Source organism: Chinchilla lanigera, unplaced genomic scaffold, assembly GCF_000276665.1.
Source record: "Chinchilla lanigera isolate Chin_1 unplaced genomic scaffold, ChiLan1.0 scaffold00004, whole genome shotgun sequence".
In the NCBI taxonomy this organism is placed as follows: Eukaryota; Metazoa; Chordata; class Mammalia; order Rodentia; family Chinchillidae; genus Chinchilla; species Chinchilla lanigera.
In genome coordinates this window covers 28,122,536-28,134,317 of record NW_004955405.1, presented here as the reverse complement: position 1 = coordinate 28,134,317, position 11,782 = coordinate 28,122,536, and the positions used below count along the sequence as shown (strand labels likewise).

General features: G+C 36.8%; 1 long non-coding RNA gene across 2 annotated transcripts; it reads left to right on the top strand.

Moving 5' to 3' along the window:
• The first annotated feature begins 97 nt into the window (after nucleotides 1-97).
• Nucleotides 98-11,232, top strand: LOC102017299. 2 transcript variants are annotated; one of them, XR_001236057.1, is made up of 6 exons: nucleotides 98-305; nucleotides 600-723; nucleotides 1,287-1,416; nucleotides 5,764-5,925; nucleotides 9,394-9,540; nucleotides 10,873-11,232. It is a non-coding gene; the product is annotated as an uncharacterized LOC102017299 (long non-coding RNA). The 2 variants fall into 2 exon arrangements; XR_001236056.1 differs by having other exon boundaries at nucleotides 98-324; nucleotides 10,870-11,232.
• Nucleotides 11,233-11,782: the final 550 nt, after the last annotated feature.

The following is an 11,782-nucleotide window of genomic DNA, read 5'->3' as shown; positions in this document are numbered from 1 at the left end:
ATGTCTGTGACAGCACTGCCTGCCAAAGCTGTGATGTAACAAAAGGTCCTTCATTGAGGTTGGCTTGGCAACAATGACCTCTGTGGTCTGAGTGGAAGGGAGGATTCAAGACTGCCAGAGTCTTGCTCCTGAAAACTGACATTTGAAGAGCAAATACACTGAATATCTTCTCCTCAGCCTTGGGAATTTAAAGTGAAGACTTACTAGAGAAAAGGCCCAAAGAAGCATGTAGATGCACATTCCGAGGGACCAGAAAAGAATGAGAAAGCTGATGTGCATGAAAAGAAGATGCAGGCTGAGACGGGGTAAATAGCTCTCCTTATGGTGAGCTCCAAGATTTTCTACTGACAGTACACATACTTCTTTAAATAACAGCATATGCATTCTGAGCTACCTTTTGTTCAAATACCTCAACTGTTTAAAAATACATTTGAAAGGTAGTTAATACTTCTTGGATCATTTTCTACCTGGTCTCTTTTCTCAGCATGTTGAAACTTATTGGTGTTCTCATTCTGCCAGATGTCTTTCCTTAAAAATTAGAACTGACATCTTTCATAGACTCTTCCTTTTCTGCCCATGATGGAATTTTTTTTTCCCAGCATTCTGCTGATGGCTCCTGTCCACTGTCCTCTCGGCTGAAATAAAAAAGACTATTTACACCACAACAATCAGATTTGTGTGGTGTACCTCAAAGTGATTTCTGGACTGGTGATTCTCTAACAGGTAACTTGTTAAATCCTTTTTCCCTTTTGCTTATGGCTCCCGCATTGTCTCCTCTTTAAGACTGACATACACTAAGAGCTCCATCAGAAATTTCACATTCTCTTCTCAAATCCTTCATAGGTTGACCAAGAGCTATAGATATTTCACCTTACTTTTCATAGGAAGAGAAACTAGCTCACTTTCCCCTCAAGGCTCAAGATTAACAGCAAATCCTTCCTTGCTTAACTCTGAATAGAATATCTAAACCCAAGAGTAATGGTCCATGAAGCATTATCTTGTCACTTGTGCCCTTCAAACCCACACATGCTCCACTACAGAGGTGCTATAGGTAGGTAATACCTGGTCATACATCATTGCTTCTTCATACCCATTGTCCTAGAGGTCAAGTATATGAAGGTCAACCTGCTTCATTCATCATGGAGAAAATGTAAGCTAAAATACTATTGCAGTTCACCATGTCATCTATACTTGTTTCCTGATTGCAATGTCTGCTTTGTGGACTCTTCACTCAGCAATCAGAAAAAGTCATATGTTGTAGTTTTGGTCTCTTCTCTTTCTTCCAGATTTGCCCTGCAGTATCATAGCATGAGATGAAGAATAAGTCTGTTGATGTGCACCAAGGTGAATAAATGCAGAAACATGTGTTGAAATAAGGAAAAATTCAAATGATTGAAAGAGGATAAATAATTTGAAGTAAGTTAATTTGAGTTTAGAGAAGGATCATCTGAATTATACAATTTTTTTTCTTTAGCAACAGTTGTATAAGAATGCATTTACTTTGTTTCAGTGGCTTTCTAACTGCTTTATCTGCACTCATGATTCATTTACCATCAGAGTATTTCATTTTTCTCCCAATACAAATGAGATAAAATCATTTTTTCCTTAGTAACCTGCAGTGGCTTTCCTTTTTCAAGCAAAACCATGACCTACACACAAGAGCATTTCATCATTTCATCATTTTATCATCAGTTAACATTATATGTAGACTGCGCCCATAATATCTCTTTAAAATGCAAATTTCTTCACCTACTCTAAGCCCAAGCTAACCCTTTGGGGCTATCAGTGCCTGCTGGATGATTAAGTTGATGCCCATGCAGTTGTCTATACTGTGCGCCTATCAAGTTTTAGTTTCTTTCCATTTTTTTAAAATAACAAATTGACAAATTGTAGCTGTATATATTTATAAGGCAGAAAATGCTGTTATGATTATTGAATATAATGTGGAATAATTAAATCAAGCTAGTTGACACATCTCTGACTGCACATACTCATTTTTTTGTGGTGAGAACATTTGAAAATATTATACTAAGTGAAATAAGCTAGAAAGACAAACAGCACATGCTCTTGCTTATGTGTTGTCATGGCCCAACAACTGGTGGTCAACTTGGGACACCCACCTGAACTGAATCAGCATGGTGATGGATGCGGAGGGCCCACCTGGAGGTTGTTGACAACAACATAAAAGGGAGACCTGGAAAGGAAGAGGTGATGCTGTTGATTCTCCTGGAGAAGCTTGTCCATGCTGGCTTTTCTGATACAAACTCAGCCATTCTCATCATCGCAGGAACTCAGGACTTGACTATTGCTGAAAATAGCTGGGGTTCTTTTCCTTACAGGGGAGCTCTGGCCCTTACCTTGAATACTGCTTCCTGAATCCAGTGCAGATCCCTCAGCCAAGATCCAGACCAAATATAAAAACTAGACCTTTAGGATTGTGGAACAAGGTTATGCCATCCAGAGTACAAAGTTATACCTCATTTGAAAATCAATCCCTGAAGTGCTACTGAATTCTAGTGAAAATGAAAAATCTGACCATAAAATAATAAGTATCTATCTAAGCTGCACTCTGACAGACTTAACAAGTCATTGCTTAGGCAGACCCAGAAATAACCATCATTGGATGGTTATCTTCCAATAACCATCATTGGAAGAATGACACTGACATATCTAAGATCAAGTACAAGCAAGAATAAACCAAAAGCAAGCTGGCCAGAGAACCATTTGACTTACCACTGTCATAGTGATACCTTCACCTAAGCTTACATATATGGTCTTCTGGGGAACCATTTATTGGTAAGTGATGATGTGGGGACATTACGGATTGTGTCTAGATGTTCCCCCAAAGCGTCATGTGGTCATAGCTGGGAATTTTCAGAAGTGGCTGGATCTAGAGGGTGTGATGCTGGGATAAAGTGTGTGATGCTGGGATAAAATGTGTGATGCTGAAATTAAGAGTGTGTGATTACTAAATTAGTCCACTGATTGATTTGGCATAGTTCTAGGTGTAGATAATGGGAAGGCCCATCAGGGGGTGGGTGCTACCTACCCTAAGGGTCTGTAGCCTGGATATAATATAATGGACAGAAAGAACTCTGCTGTAATCACTTGCTGCTTGCTGCCTCCTGCCTTCCACCTTTCACACTATGAACTGTTTTTTCTCTTCTGTGACACCTCCCTGCTGTGCCACCCTGCCTTGGAGCCAGCCAATTATGGACTGAACCTCTACAAACTGTGAGCCAAAAGAAACCTTTCCTTCTTTAACTTTAGGTGTCAGGTATTTTGTCTCAGCCATGATAAAAGTAACCATGACACCATATCCTTGATGTCACACTATCTCTCAAGGAGCCCAACTAGGCACATGTTGGAAAGTGGATAATATTTTTTTTCCTAAAATTCCAGCAACTCATTCTGACTGGAATAGTTACTAAACTTTTAGATTTGGATTTTATTTTTTTTACCTACAGAACCTCTGTCAAAATTTTCCACAATGTTTGGAGTACAGTCATAAACTTCTATCTATCCTCAGGTCAGTGCATAGAAATAGAAGCATATCCATAATTATGAGAACTTCTATAGTCATTTTGCCTACCACAGTACTCAGAAACTGCAGTGTCACAGATCATTGGAGCTGTTAAGGAGCAGCTGAAGCTTCAGATTTCCACAGCATAAATTCCATCAGAATTCCTAATAATCATTCTGCACCCTGACCTCCCACTCAGGATCTACCTTTCAGCCAAACTAGCTCAACATGAATACTACCCATGTAACCAATGCTTTCTTTTATTTTTTTAACTCATGTAGCTGAAGTTACCTCATAATGAGATGCTAATATACTCTTCATGGACATTATGCTTAACTTCCCAATATGTAATCCTCCCAGAAGATCAATTTAAATAATGACAGTCAGTACAATCCTTTGTCTAGAGGCCAATTCTTTTGCTATATTCATTTTTCTACAGTATATTCTTAGTCTAATGACTTTGTGAATAGTGGGTTCACTATGCACTTGTTTGTTTCAATCTGAAGAGAGTGCTGTAGACACCTTTCCCATGTATCTTACTCTATGCTAATTTGTATCACTCATATGAGTCTGTGCTCTTACATGCAGAACATTTGCGAAAAGTTGAACTACTCACAGATATGCAGGAAGAAGTGATAGAAGCCTAGGATTCATGGAAAAATGCTCCCCCAAGGCTCAGAAAAGTTGCCCAAGGCAGATGGTGTCTTATTTGCATGTATTTCACTTACACTGTTATTGAGAAGCCTTGGAATGAAGCCTGCCCTTAAGTTTAACTTTAGAGTAACAAGATACACTGAGCTGAAGGTTTGTAGATATTCTGTTTTAGGAGGGACTGAGCAGAACTTGGACTCTTCCAGTCAGATTCTCCTTCCTCCAGGGTGCTGCATTCCCAGCACAACCTCCAGTTATTCTTGAGAACTCTAAGATATATAGAAATGAGAGCTAGTTTGACTTAGTGTCAGCCAGAGAGGAATCTTGGTCTTCTGATCTTCACCACTCACATCACATTCTAAGCCACACTTTCATCTCTCTAATTCTGCCCTTGATCTCTAAATCAGTTCCTTGCAGGCAGAGTGATCTTCTTTATGAAAATGTGGACATAACTCACTACTCCTCAAAACCATGCAATATCTTCTTATTGCCTTAGAACAAAATCCATCATCCATACCAGTACCTATAAGATGGTGTATGATCAGTCCACCTCACTTTCTGAGCTCCTCTCCATATCTACTCTACTTTCTTCATTCTGTCCTAGCCCCTTGGCCTCCACAGTGTTTGTGAATATGTCAGGCTCATTTGTACTTATTTGACTTTGGATTTGCTATTCTGTGTAGAAATAACTTTCCTCAGATATTGACGTGGCTTCCTCTTTATTTCTGTCTCCTCTAAATCTCACTTTCTCAAGGACTCCTTCTTGGATTACCATCTCTGTTCCCTACTCAGAAATTCTCTTTTATTTCACTTATGAAAGTGTGAGAAACTGAAAGGGTAAATAAAATCCAAAAGGTACAATAGATATAGAGAAAAGGAAAGAAACCACTCAAAATGAAAGAACAACTTGGATGGGGAAAAAGAGAAAGAAAGTGAAAAAAAGATAGGTATACAGTATAAACACACCCAAGATAGCTAAAAATAATTGTACTACTAATTTCTATTAGTGCATTGAAAGGAACAGTTAGTGTTCATACTGTTCGATCAATTTTGCATGTCTGTACCCGATAATCTGATCAATTACTTTGAAATTAACAATATGCAGTATAATAATCATTTTTAAATTCCAATCATCTTGTTTTGAAATTCTGTATCATTTCTACCGGGTTTTTTGCTTCTTTAAAATAAAAAAAAACCTCCTTTATCTTTTACTCTAGTTTTATTTTCTTCATTGAACTTGTCATTATATGGCTGTACATATTTTTGATAATTTTAACAGTTTGATTCTCTAAGTAATAGAATACAAGCTCCATGAAAATAAGATTTTTCCTCTTTCCTCTTTCTTTTTTTTTTGAGTTTTATGTTAAAATATGTAAGAATGTCTAGGACAGTACTTGTCATATTATTACATGGATATACTAAATATATGTTAAGTGAATAAACCATTTAAGAGTCTTAGTAAGTTTCTTGATCAATGGCACATCAAGGAATGTGTTTTAAATCTCTTCTGAGAAAAGTTCATTAATGCAAGGTATATCCACAAGAAAAAACAAAACTGTCTCTTATTTCCTTTGATATGGTTTTGTTAGAAATGTGAACAGTCACTTTTGAATCATCTGGAGGAAGGAACCTATGAGAAGACCCAAGAAAATAAAGAGATGACAATAACTAACATCCTTGACAATGTTCCTGAGCTGTGAATCACCACTACTTGTACCAGCCCTTCTAGGGATACATTATTGGGAGAAGGCGTAAGTGTCTAATTGATTATGCTGGTGTTCTGTGGGATATCATTTCATTCATGGTTTCATTTCTCACAGACGAAAGCAATGTAACTGATGCTGATGGATGAGCCTTTCCTAGCTGTTGCTATTACAAAATTTAATATGTTCACTCTTCAGAGTCTAGATATCAGTAAAGAACCATCACACATAGTTGATGAATTTCAGATTTCATAGGATGTGTAGAAATTGTATTTAAAGTAGAATACACCTTTATTCCATTATTTAAGGTATTTGATATCTTATTACTTCTGACTAAAAAGTCCATACCTGATACAGCGTAAGCTACACTCTGAAGTTAATAATTTTTTTTATGATTGCTATTTATTCCTCTTTCCTTATGTCCTAACTTCTGTCTAACATTTTCTTCTTCAGTGACAAGGAATTAAATCTCAGAAAAATATTTAACTTTGTTTACTATGAGAACTAGTATTTGGTGATTAGTACTGTTTCTTTGTGAATGTTTTCTGAGATTGTACTTGGTGAAATATTTCCTCCATTTCTTTTATTTCTATAAATAAAAAATAAATATCATGCTTATTTCCCTTTTCAAAAGTACAACACTAACTCTTGGAATCAATCCATACAACTTTATCATCTTTCAAGTTTTTTAAATTATAAAATTGAAGCTAGAAAAATCTTTCTCTAGAATTCATAAAATATTTTATACTATTCACCTTATTTGAATTAATTCTGTTTGAATTAATTCTGCTTTCCTACAAATTATCCTTTGAAAAAGATTACTGACACCGTAAAAGGAAAGCAGCATTGAGTGACTCTTTGTAACCTCATTCACAGTAAATAAATCACCAAATTTAGCATTGTGATTTGTTTTCCCCAACATATTGAACTTTTACTTTTTTATGTTTACATTTCAAAATACTCATTTCTTGTGTCAAATTCTATTAACAAAAGTATCCAATAAATCTGTTGTATTATTTAGAATTAATTGAATATCTTTTGACTTTTGTCAGATTTAATTATTTTATATTATTCTGTATGAAAATAATTAATAGAGATTACTATAAGAGGATGTATTGAACTTATTTTGAATTTTAAGTTTACTAGATTAAGTAAGAGGAAATCCAAGGATAAAAGAATATAGTAATGAACCAGAAATCTGAAGGTCAGCTTCTCTCTTTGTTAAAACCCAAGACAAATGAGTGAAACATGGCTTTTATCTTCAGAGTTACTCATTCAAGGACTTATCTTTGAATATAGAAAAATACTATGCCAACTCCTATTCAAAGAAATTTGAATATGCACATATGAGACAGTCATACTTCTTTTAGGTATTTTATAATATAGCTGAGCAAATAAAGTATATGTGAAGCAGTTTATGTTTTCCTGAGCTATATACACTAAAACAACTGTAGAAAATCACAAAGATCCTTGTAGTCAGGTGACCAGGAAAGAGTTCAGGAAGGGAGGTGTGTTTTGAGTTATGACACTGACATTCTTTGAAGTTACAAACAGCACGGATTCTAGAGTAAAATTGCTTCTGTGAAAGTTTCAGCCTACTCGGTATGTATCTGTAGATGTAACAATACCTATTTTGTAGGTCTGATGAAAAATTGTAACAAATTATGAAACAGGAAGCCTTAGAACAATGTTTCATGTTCTGTTGCTTAAAAATGTAGATCATCATTTTAGTAGGTTCGTAAGTATAATGGCTGATCCATTGTTTCAACTTGAAAAGTGTAGAAGATTAAGTAAGTTACTCACCAGTTCTGTATTCTAGTGGGTAGGGGACGTGCCGTTATCCCTCTAGGATGTTGTTCACTGTGTCAACTTGAGAAGTTTAGAAGTTTAACTAAGGAACTCAACAGGGGGCCAGGGTCCTCACTTTGTAAACATCCTCATCCTGTACAAGTGGCAGGCATAGAGATGGTGTGAGTGTTACACCCGCCCTTGAGGGGCAGCCTGATGACAAAATAAGGGAAAAAAGGGGGTTGTTCTCCTCCTTTTTTGCTCTTTCTACCTTTGCTGTCTTCTGCCTCCTTGAACTGTTGCCTCTATGCCATGCCACCCTGCCTTGGAGCCAGCTAATGATGGACTGAAACCTCCACAAACTGTGAGATAAATAAACCTTTCCAACTTTAACTTTGGATTTTGGGTATTTTATCTTAGCAATGAGAGAAAAAAAGTAACTAAGACAATAAGAATAGCAAGCATACCAGCAGGTAGAACAGTCCCAAGACAGGGATAGCTCCAAGAACAGATATCTTCAGAAAAACTCAGTCAAGCTATTGTGTTAGTTTTCTAGGGCTGCTGGCACATATTCCAAAAACAAGATGATTTAAAACAAAGTACATTACTTGCTTGTAATTCTAGCACTCATACCGAAATAGAAGGATCACAAGTTTTATTTCTACTTGGGAAGCTTAGCTACTTAGTGAGACCTTGTCTTAAAATAACAGGGATGGGGCCTCTGGAGATGTGGCTCAAAAGAAAGCCCCTGAGTTCAGTCCAGAGAGGGGGAGAAGGGAGAGAAGAGAGAGAGAGAGAGAGAGAGAGAGAGGAGATGGAGAGAGACTGATTCACTTTTTAGAGGCCATAGATCCTGAATCAAGTAAGTGTTAACAGGGTCAGCCATTCTCATTAGGCTTTAGGGGAGAATTTTTCTTTGCTTCTTCTAACTTTGGGTGGCTTCTGTTTTTTCTGCCTCAAGAATGTCAATCTTTGCTTCCATTTTCATCTGTCTTTCACCTGTGTGCCTTTCCCATTCTCTTCTTTTACAACATCTACACTTTTGTTACCATCTATTTTAGTTACTTTTATCATTGCTGGGACAAAATACCCAACATCCAAAGTCAAAGGGGGAAAGATTTACTTACCTCACATTTTCTGGAGGCTTCAGTCCATAATTAGCTGGCTCCAAAGCAGGCTGGCACATGGCAGAGAACAGTTCAGGGCATCCCCAGTGCAGCAATAGTAACAAAGTAGAGGAGACAAGACTCTTTCCGTCCCTCATATGCATTCAGCCTATCTGCCTAAGGTGGAACACAGCACTCACACCCTTAATCCCAGGCAGAACTAAGCCAAACCAATCAGTGGACTGATTTACTAATCACACACCTTGAATCCCAGCACCACACACTCTAAATTCAGCCACCTCTGAAAAAAGTCTAGTGACCACATTAGACTCTGCAGGTACATCTAGATGCAAACCATAATGCCATCCACCCTAACCCAGTATCTCTCTTCATTCAAGATTATTAACTTAATTACATTTACAAAGTTGTAATTGCAAGTACCCCTTTTCCAATTAATACCATCTTTGCAAGTTCCAGGGAAAGATTTTTAGGAGCCTGCCATTCAGTCTAACACACTTATTTTAGGGATTGAAAAAGTACATAAAGGAGGCTTTGAAAAAGAAGTAGAAAACAAGATGTGGCTTTCAGTAACTCGACACGATATTAATAATTGATTTTATAGGTATTTGTGAGGCATTCAACAAATTGAATGACAAGAACTATGAGTTAGAAGGATTAATCTGGTGACACAGTGTGGAATTTGATGAGTAGGAAAGGAACTGGAGACAAAGGACAAGTTAGGAGTAATGCATGAAAATCTACAGAGAAGGTAAGGCTTGATATGGTGTCCTGATGTGGAAAAACGGAAGAACATACTATAAAGATTTCAGTAACATAATGAGTAAAAAATTAAATGTGAGTGTATACGAATATGAGAAAAAATAAAGGTACCTCTCATGTTCTAAGCATGAGTTACTCAGAGAATTCTAGTAACATTTTCAAAAGCACAGTTAAGTCCAGAGAGGTCATTATCTGGGGTGGAAAATGATTAGGTTTCCTTTTATGTATGTGTGTGCATGCCTGAATGTGCACATGTGTGTGTGTGTGTGTGTATGTGTGCAAACTACATTGAATTTTATTGAAGATTCAGAATTATATCCAAGCAAAGAAAAAGGATTTAAGATAAAAATCTTAAAGGAAATTTTGTAATTATTGTACTTGAAATAATGAGGTTAAATAATGTTCTTAAAAGACTTTAGCCCTGAAGGCTTTGAGAGACTTCATCCAGAGATGATCCTTAAAATTCCAAATATGGTAATGTTTTCATTTGGAAACTTAATTTTAAAAGTAGGAAAAAATGTAAGTTAAGTCATTCACCATTCAGCCAAGGGTCACAGTCATCCACACCAGACAAAATAAATGAAACAACCTGCCTCTCTTTCCATATATAGACTTCAGATGTCTAACTTCAATTGGCTTTGTTTCTCAGTTGTAGTTACTTTATTTTTAAAATTTATTTTTAAAATAAAAGAAGGAAAACATACTAACAAACAGACAGTGACTGTGGTATTTTATTATCTGAGAGAAAACATTCTGCCAACTTTCAGGTCATTTTGATCCATCCATCATCTTGGTATAGGTTAAGCTTGACAAAAAATAAAAATAAAAATTTTTTTTCTGTGTTCTTGCTCTTGCTTTTCTTCCTTACAGACAGAAAATATATTGACTTGCCATATTAATATTAGAGCCAAATCAAACTTTAGAATCCATTTCAATCACAGTAGCACGGAGATATGCTTTGTAGAAAGCCTTAAACCTTCTTTTAATAAAGACAATGTCCTCTTTCCTCTCCACACCATTGTCAAGAGCTGCACTGAGAGAGACAAAATGATCGACAGGGAGAAATAACAAATATAAAAATTAGTAAAGTATAGGTAACTAAAATAATGGCTATGCTTTGGCAAAAAGAAAGAAAAACAAATTTGGATAGATTTTACCAAAAAAGAAATACACATGCAAGCAGGTTTGCACCAATGGCTCTTTACTAGAAGGTTTATGGGCAGAAAGGACGCTCTCCAGATTAATTCTTCTCAAGTGCGATTTGAGGGCTATTGCTAAAAAATCAGTACAGTTCTGTGATAACAATGTTTTTCTCCAGTAGGGTTCCTTCTTCTGTTGCTACTATAGAAATAGCCAGAGAAGAAGGATAGCTGACTAGTTTGCAACCACTATGTTACCTGAAATGGCTAGAGGAGTCGCAGCCTTCCCTCATCTTGGATCATTCTCCACTGAGAAGAATCTCAAACTGATGGAAATCAGGAACCACTTTGCTGCTGCAGTCAACCTTGGAAAGGGTGAAATGAACCTCACCTGTACAGACAAGCAAGTAATCCTTGCCTGGTTTTCCCATCCTTCCAGTGCACTGAGAGTCTGAAACGTCTTCGGCCACTGAAATTGTTTTCACTCTATTGGGTCCCAAGAAGGTAGGAAACTGTGGAAAATAAATATATTTTGTCTTTGACAAATGTGTCATCAACTCATTTTGTCAGAGTGTGAATTAGATGGTGTGACACGAATACACCTTGTATGTTGATAGGGGATGTAGCAAAGAGATCAGGAAGGCAGTAGGTGTCCACCTCAGCACGGCAGGGAGAAAATCCACATGAGAATGAGATGCCGATTCAGCTGTGGACTTCAGTGATATAGGAAAGATATTCTTCTGGATTCTAGATTCCACAACCTATGAAATGGAGATTATTATCATCAGTATCAGAGTGGTTGCAAGGCTTGACTGAGAAAAAAATTTTCTGAAACACCCTAAATGCCCAGGAAAAAAAAAAAAAGTTCCTTTCCACTTTCCTGGGTTTGAAGAATGATTTATGCTTAATGAGGACAAATGTCTCAGAAACTACAGAGGGGTATAACATTATCATACATTATCATACTGAAAGCTTCACATTTTTAAAGATATAACATGCATCTGCAACACAGGAAACTTCAGAGAGGGAGGAAATGACCGATAACTTAATTATACCCGACCCCATGGGTTAGCATTATAATCGGGATCTTAT